The sequence below is a fragment of the Osmerus eperlanus genome, chromosome 13, assembly GCF_963692335.1.
Source record: "Osmerus eperlanus chromosome 13, fOsmEpe2.1, whole genome shotgun sequence".
Classification (NCBI taxonomy): domain Eukaryota; kingdom Metazoa; phylum Chordata; class Actinopteri; order Osmeriformes; family Osmeridae; genus Osmerus; species Osmerus eperlanus.
In genome coordinates, this window is record NC_085030.1 from 6878027 (window position 1) to 6891105 (window position 13079).

Consider the following 13079-nt stretch of genomic DNA (forward strand, 5'->3'; position numbering starts at 1 on the left):
AGTCAGGAAAAATGTGACCGCAGTTTACCACATCATAACTGCTCGTGCTTTTTCAACCTTAAAGAAGCATGCATTAAAAGTTCATAAACGCCTCATAAGTCCATTCAGCTGAAAAGCCTATTAAATCTTACATTTTACAGTAAAGGTTTAATTCAACTTCACCCAATTAATTTGATTCGCAAAATGAATGTCTTTTAAAACCCTACAGCTTTATGAGTTTATAACACCACCAAATGAATGTTCCAGTACATCTCTGGGGGATAGACAAAATGGCTGGATGGTTGGAAGTGGAATATTTTGAATAAAAACCTGCCTGGACACCCCCCTTATGTTTATAGCCAGGGCTCCCCAGGTGTTTTTTAAGCAGTTGTTTCCTTCAATTTATCATCATTCCCTTTGGACATTTCTGAAAGGATGCTGTGATCCAGTGAAGCAAAGCACCTCTCTGGTTACCAGGATTGCAGCCTTCTTTAATTGGAATAGATTGTTTGTCCACTGAATGTGTGAAGCCCAGCAGAAGAAATTAGAAGCACATCTCCTTTTCACTCTAACCCCCCCCCCCCACACACACACACACACTCACACACACACACTCCTCTTTCTCTCACACGCAGAGAAAGACGGTAGACCCATCCTCTAAATCAATGTGGGAACTTTTTTACTTGATGAACATCAAGAAAGATAATATAGTATCTTTCTTTAATTTTACTTGTATTGTTTTTACTTGTATTAATACTTTCTTCACTGTAATGACAATACCTTGTGTTTGTTGATGCAAGCCTATAGCCAAGTATCTACCTAGACCCTTCAACGGTTCTTGCAGGAAAACTGAAGTCACTGACCACTCTGTAGCTGCATTTGCAGAGTGCCATGTTTAATGGACACATTGAGCAAACACTTTTCAACTCAAATTATTAAAATGGACCGGTATTATTGTAATGGATTGTAATAAAAGCAAAATTAGTCATAATTAAAACAGCAATTATCAATGGTCGATACATTTAATTTCTTTAAAATGTTTTGGTTCTAAATGTCTACTTTGGGCATAAAGTAAATATCATCCATCCATATTAGGACCTGAGGAGATTAAAAAGACAAAAGTGATTTGTGAGAAACATACTCAAGTTACATGTCTGGTTTAAAGTCATCTGACAGTCAACTCATTTGAATGACAAAATGTTAACATTACATTGTGTGACATCCAGAAAGAAGTTGGAGATGATTTCAAATCCTCTCCCTCCAGTTGATATGGAAACTCCTGATAAACAAGTCATGGATCAAGAGTCTTGAGATTCCAGAAAAAACCCTGTCAACACTAACAGGGTGTTGGCACATCTCCTAGCCTGCACAACTCCAAGAATTTAAAAGGATTCAAAACCCTTCATATAATCTCCACTGTTGACAGAAAGTTGTTTGGCATGAGACTGGGTTATTAGATAAATAAAATCACCTTAATGAAATATACCTCAATACTCAAAGTTATTTTCCTCTTGCAACATATCCCATAAATCATACAGTTCCCTCCAGTTATCACCATGTACATTTGAACATTTTTATTTTTCTAACTTGACATCACAACAAATAATGCAGACATTAGAGAAAAATGTGATTTGGCTTCTCAGAGCTGTCTTCTTTTTGGTTCACCCTTTGGCTCACACCATCTTCCTGTTCACCCTTTCATATCTAATGAAACATAAAAGGATGTGTTATTACCACAGGAAAAAGCAGAGAGCTCTTTCTGCTCATGATATATATTTCTCTGCCTTCTTTTCATCTTTGGAACAGTCTGTGTGCAGTGTGATCCAGTCATTGCTGTGCTCTGTTATCAGCTGGTCCTGGTGAGTCTTTTTCCTGGCAGAGGAATAAGCTCTCATGGCCAGGGATAAAGTCCTGCTGCTACCAGACACCTCTGCCTGTGTAGAGCATGACTGGGCCCACAGATAGCTTCCTCTCCATAGTCTGTGTGCGTGTGAGAGAGAAACAGTGTGTGTGCGTATGTGAGTGTGAGTGTGTACGTGTGTGTGTGTGCGTGTGTGTGTGTGTGTGTGTGATACAGTATAGATAGAGAGAATGTGTGCATGAGTTGCATGCATGTTTCTATGGGGTACTGTGAACCATTGGAGTGAGGATCCAATCTCTAGAGTACAAAGTCAGACTGATGTAGCTTAAGTAGATGAAAATGACCAAGTATGGGTCCGTAGATTATCTTCAACAGGCTTTGTAGGGGGGGAATGGTGCTATTTGCTTCAAGTCTGTTTTTGACAATGTGAATCTGTGTCAAAATACATGGGTAATCTGTTTTCAAACGCAGTTACATTGTCAATGTCCATGGATATCACAGCAATCATGGGGTTATTTTCAAAACTCAACCGGCACTACAAATGTTCTGTGACAAGCATCTGGCTACCATCAATGACAAATGATTAATGATCGAATACAGAATGCAACAATGTAGGGTCATTCATGCATAGTATTTCAACAGTCAAACATTTAATTTTGACAGTGTACAGTTGCAGTTGACTGGATCCATGTGTTGGCTTGTACCTCAAAACAGCTCTATTGTGGTGTGAAGAAGCATATTGGGGCACAAAGCTCTGTTGCATTTGGAACAGAGCTTCACAGCAGCAGTTGATGGAGACGCTGCAAATCCTCCATTCGACTGATATTTCTTCAATCTCTTCATTGTCTTGCAGTAGAAAACTTTAAGTCATTTCAATGCATTAAAACTCTTTCTAACTCTAACTCTTATAGGCTATTTGGCATTATTTGACACTGTCAAAATATATAAGTAAACTAAATGGAGAGATGTGGCAGTTGTTAATAACGACTAGATGACGGTAATGTATCATTTCAACAGCTCCTTACGTAGTTGCCTACTCAAACTCAATCTCCTCAATATTCAAGATTGAAGTGTTAGTTTTAGAGAGTCCCAAGCACCTCATATCCTCAAACGTCAAATCAGGAAAATAAGAAAGAGGTGGATGGTGTGCTGCTTGCAAAGTTCAAATTTACATCCAATCTTACCTAAGGGGGTATCTTACTCTTGCCTCTCAGATGTCCTAATAAATAAAATCGATATTGTATTTTCATGATTGACCAAATCCTTTAACCCATGGGCCCCAGAAACCAATGGCCTGGGATATTGATGAATGACATACCACTTGAAGAATTGTATTCAATTCACTGAATAATTGAAGACAGTTTTGAGGAAAACGACTGGAATCTTTCCATTGTCGGGTACAGGCATGGTCTGAGCGAAAGACATGACTTAAAATGCATTGTTCAACTTATGCAGTGAACATACCTCAAGCCCAATAATTGCCAGTTTTTAACATTGTACACTATGCTTGTATTTTTTAAATGTATTCAATATTTATGTTTGTACTGTTGTATCAAATACCATACAGCTTGAATTTATTGGACATGATGATGTTTGTGCATATCTGAGAGTTTATACCACCAAACAAAGACAACATTTTGAGGCTATGGTCATTAGGTAGTTGTTTTCTGGTCAAGAGTTAAATGTTCTTCTAAAATATAAGTTGAAGTTGCCACATTGGATTCAAATTTTACTTTCCTTCTCTGTGCATTTAAAGTCAAAATGATCAATATACATCCTGAGTCTGTGTTCTTAGTCCTCCATGCCAACAGATCAAATGTATCCTAAACCGTGCCATGCTTCAGAACACATTTGATGAGACATCTGTCAACGTTCTCCATTGCTCTAACTCTCACATCGGCTCTCAGCGAAACTTTGAGCATTTAGAGTCCCCCTGAGAGAGTGAGAGAAGCAAAGGGAAGAAAGTGTGTGAGGACATTGATCTGGTTTTGTAACATTATACAGTTCGCCACAGGTCAATTCAATACCATTGGGGTTTTTTTTTCTTCTCCGTCAATATCCTTCCATCACAACACTTTCAGTAAACATGGGGTTCCTTTCTTCTGGTGGTTAGCCAATGGTGTTCTATCTTCAGCCAACTATTGCCAACTATTGGGTCAGAGGTTTGTCTAGCAGATACTTCTATCAAAAGGTGTTTATGACTGAGAAGGTGAAATGATCTTGCTGTGTAAGAGCAAGGAAAATGTAACTCCCAACTCAAAAATGTCATACCCCAAATGTTCAGATTATGTAATAGCAGAGCTATACATTCTCACTGTTACTTGACACTTCCCTCACTGCAGGTGGTTGTCTATTTCTTTGCCATGAAAGCAGTTGTGACATGTCAAAACTGAAGCTGTTCAAACGCAGATGTCTATTTCATCTTCATTTTCATTCGCTTAGACACATACTCTAAGCGCACATAAAAAGTGTGTGGGACATCTGTTTGATAGTTGGAAATTAGATTTGGGAACCTTCATATAAACCACAAATGTAATCCTTTAATCAAAATGTCATCAAAATGAGTATTTACAAAACCTACATTTTTATATTTCACTGATTGAATGTTTTGACAAGTTATACTTTCCTACTGCACATTTTACCCCTCACTCTCACAACCCAATTCGTAAAAGAGACTATTTTACATATCACCTAGGCAACTGCCTTTCTTATATTGAGGATACTGTTCAGTATTTCTTTAATGATAGTCTCATTCGCACCCAGACATTTCGTATGTAAATGTGGCTCCTCCCAGCATTGACAAAATGAGGGTCCTGTAAGAGGGATTTGTTTCCTCTTCACAAACATCCCTAGTATTACCATAACACGCCCCGATGAGGAATTAGATGTTCTTTCTCCTTTTTACAACCATATCCTCTCAGTTGGCTAACTTGTAAGTGGAATCCTTAACTTGAGCTGTTGTATTTGCATCAAGCAGATATCTGTGGTCAACAACTAATATTTCTATCACTGCTCCTCTTTAGTCAAACTTTATTTATGGGGTCGTCCTATCAACTTCTCTGTGTCTTCTACCCACAGTCCAGCAGTCCATAGCAGGAACTCCAGATGTGTGTCTGTGTGATACGAGTCACTTGGGCTGTGGGTGCTGCATTAGCTTTCTAGCTGGTCTGTGAGATGGTGAAGGGGAGCTGGAGAGAGGCTTAATGTCTGTCCCCTTCTACTTCCCTCTTAATTTCACACACTGTTGACTTGGCCGAGTGACTGACTGCTTATGGTGGATCTAGCTTTCCACCAATAGAAGTGGGACCTATAAGTCCTTCTCCCTGCTTCATGTCACCGTAGAACCTTGTCCCTCTCCACTTATTTAATGATCTGACGCATGAACCACCTGAAGCCAACCGTGTGTTTATGTATCTGTCCTTAGACATGGGAGTGGGGTCGGTTTGGTATAAGTTTGTTACACGGTGTGTATCCGGGGCATGTTTTTCCGATTGCACTGTGTGGAACTGTGTGCGTGAGAGAAGAGGAGAAAGAGACTCAGAGGAAAATAAAATAAGAGAGTAATTCCCACATCTACTCTAAAAGGCTCTTAGCACCCTGGCATCCCATGTGTGCTTTGTCATAAAAAAAATCAATACTCCTCCACTGTTACATTATATATTGTGTTTCCTAAACTGTAGATTTTTTGTATTCACTGAAAATGCATGCTTTTAGGTGGCACCTTGATGATCAACCAAATATGATAGCTTAGATGTTTGGGGCCGGACACATGCATTCAGATGAAGGTATGAGGATTCCAAGTTAGGCTCAATTCAAGACTGTTGGGTAAGACATCAACAAAACAGGTACAGATATGTATCTCATATATACTACTGTGTTATCCATATCCTCTTTTTAAAATGTTAGTCCAAGATTTTCCCATAATTTTCTTGCCTTTAGCCCCCTCTGTTCACTCATTGCCACTCAGAAATCTGAAAGATAAGACTGCACTGGCAGAAGAAAATCTTGCATAAGGTAGGGTAAATGTAATAGACAACATGGCATTACACTTTAAATTACACTTTTTTACAGGTCAAAAATACGGTAAATCACAGTGTTGTAATAAGGTTTCTGTCACCATGTTCTATGACTAGAACGGTCGTTATCAGTGTTGGCAAAGCAGGAGCCATTTTGTTTGCAGGGTGTAAATAGCATTATCTCGGACGTGAAACAAGATAAGGTGCTTTATAAAATATGAACCATCTTGACAGGTTCTGACAGGAGGCTGATTTTCCATAAAAGTTATTTGGTTAGAGCGCAAGGGCAGAGGAAATAAGGTTGAGAAAATATATTTCAGCACTCAGTGATATTATGGAGAAATGGTGTTATACATTTTCCCTGATGATATTGAGGAACTGTCAAAGTCATGATGTGTTGAATTGTGACAGAAATGTGTCCCTTTACTGGGAATTTGTTTCTCGGTTGGTATTTGTTGCTCATGTGTTTATATTACAAGGTAATATCCATATTTAACCCTAAAGCATATGAGGGAGATGAAGCATAATTGAGTGCAAAGCTGTATATGTGTGTTTAAATGTGTGTTTGCTTGTGTGTGTACGTTTAGTCCCCTCAGGCAGCATGTCCCCCGTGTCTCTCCCGTCTCTCTCTGTAATAAACCAGTGTTACTGGCACAGCCTCCTGTGAGGGTAGAGTCTCCAACAATCGGCTTCTTTTTACGGGCAGGTAAAGCCTTGTCTGCCCTGGTGATTTGTTATTCAGTGAACCGCATCGCCAGAGAAATGGATTTACTTGCGTGCCCTCCGCAGAGGAATGAAGGTCAGGCTCAACCCTCTGAGATGCCGTTTGCTGCGCGATGCGATTGTTAATATGCTGCTGAGAGAAAAGCGGACGGAAAAACATTCATACCCATTTGGAATTCCAGTGCTTCTGTGACAAAGAGTGGAGATGAAAGAGAGAGGTGGGCTGGATTACAGGGGTAGGAGGAGAGCTTGGTTGGGTTTTCACAAGCATTGTAACTGAGGAACTCAAGGAATGGCTATTGTTGCACAGGCAGTAGTTGTAAGTGTTTTTAGTGCTGTATTTTTTATGTGGAGTAGAAATACGTAACACTTATCTGGAATGTGGTAGGTACAGGTAGGGCCTTTGACCTCTGCTGCTGCCTGGTAGACATCATAAGGAATACAATCGCAGCTGCAGCAGCTCAAGGTCTGTATGGCAGTGAGTGGTTCAATAATGTGCAACAATAAGTTGTGGGGCCAAATTGAATCTTTTCCCATTTGTCTTCCCTTCACTTGAATAATTGCAAATATGTTTTGGTATTGCATTCAGATTGATGAAATCATCTCACAGTTCTGCTATGAAAGGTTTGCAATTTGAAGGACCATAATGTTAGCTTGAAAATCTCCACTTCGCTGTGCAACCTCACAGGCCATTTCTTCCTCACATGTCATATGGTGCATCTCAGAGTAAAATTACATGCTATTTGAAGACATGCCACTAGCCAGCAATAACCCAAGGAAATGAGAACGTGTCTGCAGATGCCATTTCAGTAAATTATTATTTATGTAAAACTATTTTCTGTTTTCCAGGGTCAACGATGGACATGCAATTGATTTGAAGATCTATTTCAACCTCTGCTATTTGTATGAATTGGTATTTGTATTTTTCCCCTTTTAAATAATTAATTTGGTTGGTTTGGAAACATTCTGACCTGTGGTCAGTTATAGATTTTACCTCAAACTTTTAACTTAACTGTAGTGTTGGCCACAAGGGACATCAGAAACAGGAGAAGACAGCAAAAGCTTTCCATTTTCAAATCGCCAGGACTCCAAGTCCCTCATCTTTTAGAAGGTGACAAACTGTGTGAAAAGCAAATTCAAAGATTGATTCATACACAGCTTCAGACCAGGACTTCAAATAATAAATTATGTATGTTGGCTATGATACTTGGGCACAGTGTTAGTTATGGCTTGGTTGTATTAGTTCACATAGTATAGATTATATTTATTTTCCTATAATTTTGATACGGTTGACAATTGAATTGAATGATACCTGAGGACCATGAGCTTGTACAGAGTTGGCAGTTATTCTTGTTGAACAACATAAGACAGACACCATCTGACATAAATCATTGTCCACTATTAACTGTTGTCTGGTCTACTGGATGCAGAACACCATTAGTTGATAGTGATTTGTGACACCACCTAGTGGCAAAGAGAGAAAGTGAGCAAAAAAGATACTTCTGCATGAAAGCAGACTATCCTAAAATAAGAATACATCTGATTCGCTTTGCTACCTAGGAATGCATTGGAACGTAGGTACTGGCATTCTTAATTTATATAACTGTAACTATAAATAACTAGCAGCTAGATAATTACATAATGGCATATTACCTGTTGGTAGGGGTCGTCCTAGGCTATGACATATTGACATGTTAAATGTTGGTAGGAGTCCTGTGCTATGGACAGACATATTTAAGTCTTATCACACATACAGACCCCGAGTGATACAAACACTACATGGCACTAAATCAACCTGGAATATCTTTGACTGCCCCGTCGATTTATCACTATTTTAAGAATGTTCCCGTTCATAAATTGCTGTTGTGGTGTACTATATTCTGCAGATGGCTTCCCTTCAGCTCACACAGCCAATGATTAAAATCAAATAATTATTATTAAAATCACATCCATTATTTTTCATTCCCTGAACACTTTGTTCTTAGGATGGTTGTATTTAACAGACAAGGCCTGGCATAAAGTGAAATGTCTGAACTATGTTAATTGGATAGCTGTCCATTTCACAGATACTTTGGCCTAATGAGAATGAAATAAGTTCTAGCACTAGTGAAGTTAATGGGTTGGTTGCGTGCAGAGTGATGTAGTGGTACATTTCCTGGACACTGTGGCATGGTCTAGATGCTGGACCGCTGCACCGTGAAGTGACATATGCCTCCTCGCAGTCTATTTCACATATGACCTGATTGGAGGGATACAAGAAGGTAAAGGGCAAAGGAGGAAGGTAGTCTAGAGGTTACTGCAATTAACCTGAGGTAGCAACTCCTCATCAATTACATCTGATCTGTTCGGTTGGAATCACTGGAGCCAAGCACTCTGCTTAGCTAATAATTACTATAGGTAGCACTCAATGGATTTGAGTGCTACCTGGGCTAGTCTGGGTTTGGAAACTGCAAAGGCAGCTCGAGTCTAAGACGGATTCGAGAGACCGCAGATAGATTGCGGCTAGTCTGTGTTGTTATATGTTTTGGAAAATGCAAAGGCAGCTCCAGTCTAAAACGGATTCAAGAGACCTCAGATAGATTGCGGCTAGTCTGGGTTTGGAAACTGCAAAGGCAGCTCGAGTCTAAGACGGATTCGAGAGACCGCATATAGATTGCGGCTAGTCTGTGTTGTTATATGTTTTGGAAACTGCAAAGGCAGCTCGAGTTTAAGACGGATTCGAGAGACCGCAGATAGATTGCGGCTAGTCTGGGACTCGAGCTGCCTTTGCAGTTTCATAGGCTATAGCTATAGATACCGCAAAGACTGCGGTTTATGTGTTTTGATTCCCGCAAAGACTGCGGCTTGTTTTTTGTTGAGTTACATTTTAATTTGTATTCTTATTTTTTATTTATTTTTATTACTTTCATCACTTGTATTATTGATTTTATTGATTTTATGTAAAGCACATTGAGCTGCAATTCTTGTATGAAATGTGCTATATAAATAATAACTACTTACTAACCGAGAGGTCATGCCGGGAAATATCAAACTGAGGCTTGAACTTATCGACCGAGCGATATAGCGAGTTATTATTATTATTTTCAGAGATTTGTGATTTTCTATCATATAAATAAAAAGGCTGCTTATTTTCCTGTCTTTGTTCCTGAACTGAAGAACCCAGTCGTTAAGATTTAAACATAAACACACTGTTTAGCAAAAGCCGCCTTATTGACACCAGCTTCATATTACAGAGCGGCGTGTATGATGCCGACCGAGCAAATCATTTGAATGAGTGGGGACAGTAGGCCTGTAGTGGTTTTGCACTGAACCCTGTTAGCGATCAACAGCCCAGCTCTTACCTCATTAGCTTACACTCTTCTCAGGCACATCTTCCGGGGACTCCACACCACAGCAGGAAGAATGACTTGGATAAATAAGAAGATAATCAGGGAATCTTTCCAACTGCGATCTGACCTGAATACAGACTTCTCGCCGCTGCAGAGGCTATAGCACCTTCATGAATGGCACAGACAGTGCTAGACACTAGCCCAGATATAGGCCTACACGTTGTACACAGCGATTACTGTGATGCTGAACATACACGTTTCTAAGTATAAGTTAGGACATTATTCTACAACGGAAGGCTGTGTTTCATCAGTCTATTCATAATGTCCGGAGTACAGTAAATAACCTGTGGTCAAAAGGGCCTTAACCGTTGTTCTGACGTTCTCCTCTACACACTGTGTTAAGTTAGGTGCACTTGTCACAACAAGAATAAAAAGCTATTTGTATTCTAAGTACTTTGTCACATAGTTTGTATTGAGTCCAGAAGTCACTTATATCAGCTATATGGCAGGAGTACCAGTGTTTGCTTTCAGCAGCATTCCCAAAGGACCTAGGAGGGGGTAAGAGCAATTTTCACTCAAACTATCAAGCTCACGTTAACCTTCAGATACTTCATGAGAGAATGTATTTTGTTATTATTTAAAAGTAACAGGGTAAGGACACATTTCATTTCCTTGTGAAACAGCATGTCATCACAGACACCCGAAACCAGAAGAGTTATAAAGCCTTTGTTGACAACAATAGATTAAACTTGCTACATGAATTTATAACAACTTTGGTAATTTCATATAGTTAGAAAAATATGTAAGGAATGTTTACATGGTATGCATGAATGTAGATCATAGTCTGTATATCAGATGGTTAGATGGGCACGCTGTACACCTGCACAGTATAATAGGTATAACTAGAGAGGGTACAATTTCTGGGGAAATTGTAGGGTGTGCTTGCTTGCGTCGGTTGGACAGGGGTCCGTTTTTTAATTACATTTTTACAACTGATATTTCTGTATTTTATATAAAAATGCATACTTATTATTTATAAAGATTACATAGATTTAAAAGCATTTTTTTTGCTGCTCATTTACAACTGAAAATACGAGTGAAGTGCAGAATGAAATGGATGTCTTCTCATTTCCCCTGCAAGAGGCAGCCTCATCGTTGAATCAAAACTAATACATTTGGCAGACCGGTGTACAAATTGACCTAATCTCTATGACTTAAACGTCCTTTTAAGTTTTTCCCTTCTCGTGATATTTTCATGCATTTAGCCTACTCATTGCATTCATTCATTAATAAAGAACCCCCTTTGAAGATTATTCTACGACGTTACCCGGCAGTAGAAGATGGAATCGCGATTCAAACAGTACCATCTGCTAACTGAAAATATGCCCCCCAAAACGTAAATAAGCTTCACATTTATTTAGTGGAAAATCGCTCATTCATAAAAAGCTCACTGGTAGCGATCATTGTAAGGTAACAACGCAAAATGCGATATAGCCCTGTGTGGAGAAGCTGCCCCGGTAAATTCTACTACTACAGTACAGTACAGTAGACTACTGCTGTGTTCGTCTCGGTAGCGATTGCGTTGGTTGAATTCGATTAAACGTTCCGTTGTACGGTTTAGGCTGAAATTAATTATTTTCATGAACAGATTGACAAAGTTTAGGCTGTGGCAATGAAGTTCAGGTTAGTAGTTAGATAGACTTTTGATTTAAGTAAGGGGAGTGCCGAACATGTTCTGTCGCCGTTTGACTTCCTAAACAGCTGTGTATGTTAGATGTTTTTGTCGTGTGTCTCGCGTAGGCTACAGCGTTGCAGTGATACACTGGATTGAAACCACTATATGTGAGGAATGTTTATTTTAACGATTGAAAACAGATACATCATAGACCACTCATAGACATCATGTGGCAACAGAGGCTAATGTCATGATGCTAATATTTCAGTGAAATAGTAGACTACCGTTTCCGAAAGTAGATGTGGGCTTACTTCCTTAATAATATCAGCTAATATTGTACATTACACATCACAATTGTGTGTCATATCACAAAGTAAAATGAGTAAATAGTTATCACCCTGGCCTCTTTGCTTGTGGCGTTCCTGCAGCTGCCTTGCAGTAAAGCTATAGTTAGCCTAGCTATCCCCCAAGTTAACAGATGCGAAACGAATGTTCTGCTACAGGTAGTCACGCGTGTTTTCGTGACGTTAGTGACGTAGTGACGTTAGTAACGTCAGTGACTGTGGCTAGCAAATTAGCCACCGTTAGCTTCACTTTTCACCACAAAAACTTAACTTAAGCCCAAACCATGCAACGGAACGTAAATTCCAATAGAAGCAACGCAATCGCTACCAAGACGAACCTTTTACAGCGCCGTTGTGTATGTAGGCCAAATATTGACTGAGTTTTAGGGGGGCGAAAATAAATAATAAATAAATATATATGTGAGAGAACAAAGGTTGTGCTCTCGCCGAAGGCTTGAGCACACCCAATAAGACAGAGCATTTAAACGGCCTCCTGTGACCTGTGAAACATATAAAAGCAATGTACAGTACATGTGCAACCTAACCGTAAATGGTGCACAACCAGGCCGACACTTTGGTGTGTTCCATATCTCTGGGAGACACTCACTCTCATCCATCCATCATGTCCTGACCTTGAGTGTGGTAGGCCTCCTGCTTTAGGCAGGCTGGGGCATGGGTGGAGTAATGCCACCTCAGCTGCCCCCCAGCTCCGCACACATCCCCTAGCCCCTGTATCCGTCCAGCAGCATCCGAGCCAAGCAGATTCAGATCGCTATCTGCACAAATGCTTTTAATTATTCACACAGCTGAAAATCACACACTCTTATCAGAGACATAACCCCACCGGCCAGATTTTCTGTCCTCACTGTGCAACCCTAACACATTCAGAGAGAAAGAGAGAGAGAGAGAGAGAGAGAGAGAGAGAGAGAGAGAGAGAGTGGCACGAAAGCGAGAGAGAGAGAGATGTTGATATCTGCAGGGATTTTCAGTAGCAAACCAAACTACCTGAGAGCCACTGAGCTCTGAGTTACCTGCCCATAGTACGTGATGATGACTCAAAAATAGAAAACTCCAATTTCCTGTAACTTTGATGTTATTTTCACTCATGAGACACTCTTGCAAGCCTTTTGAAAGGCTGTGTAACATCAGGCA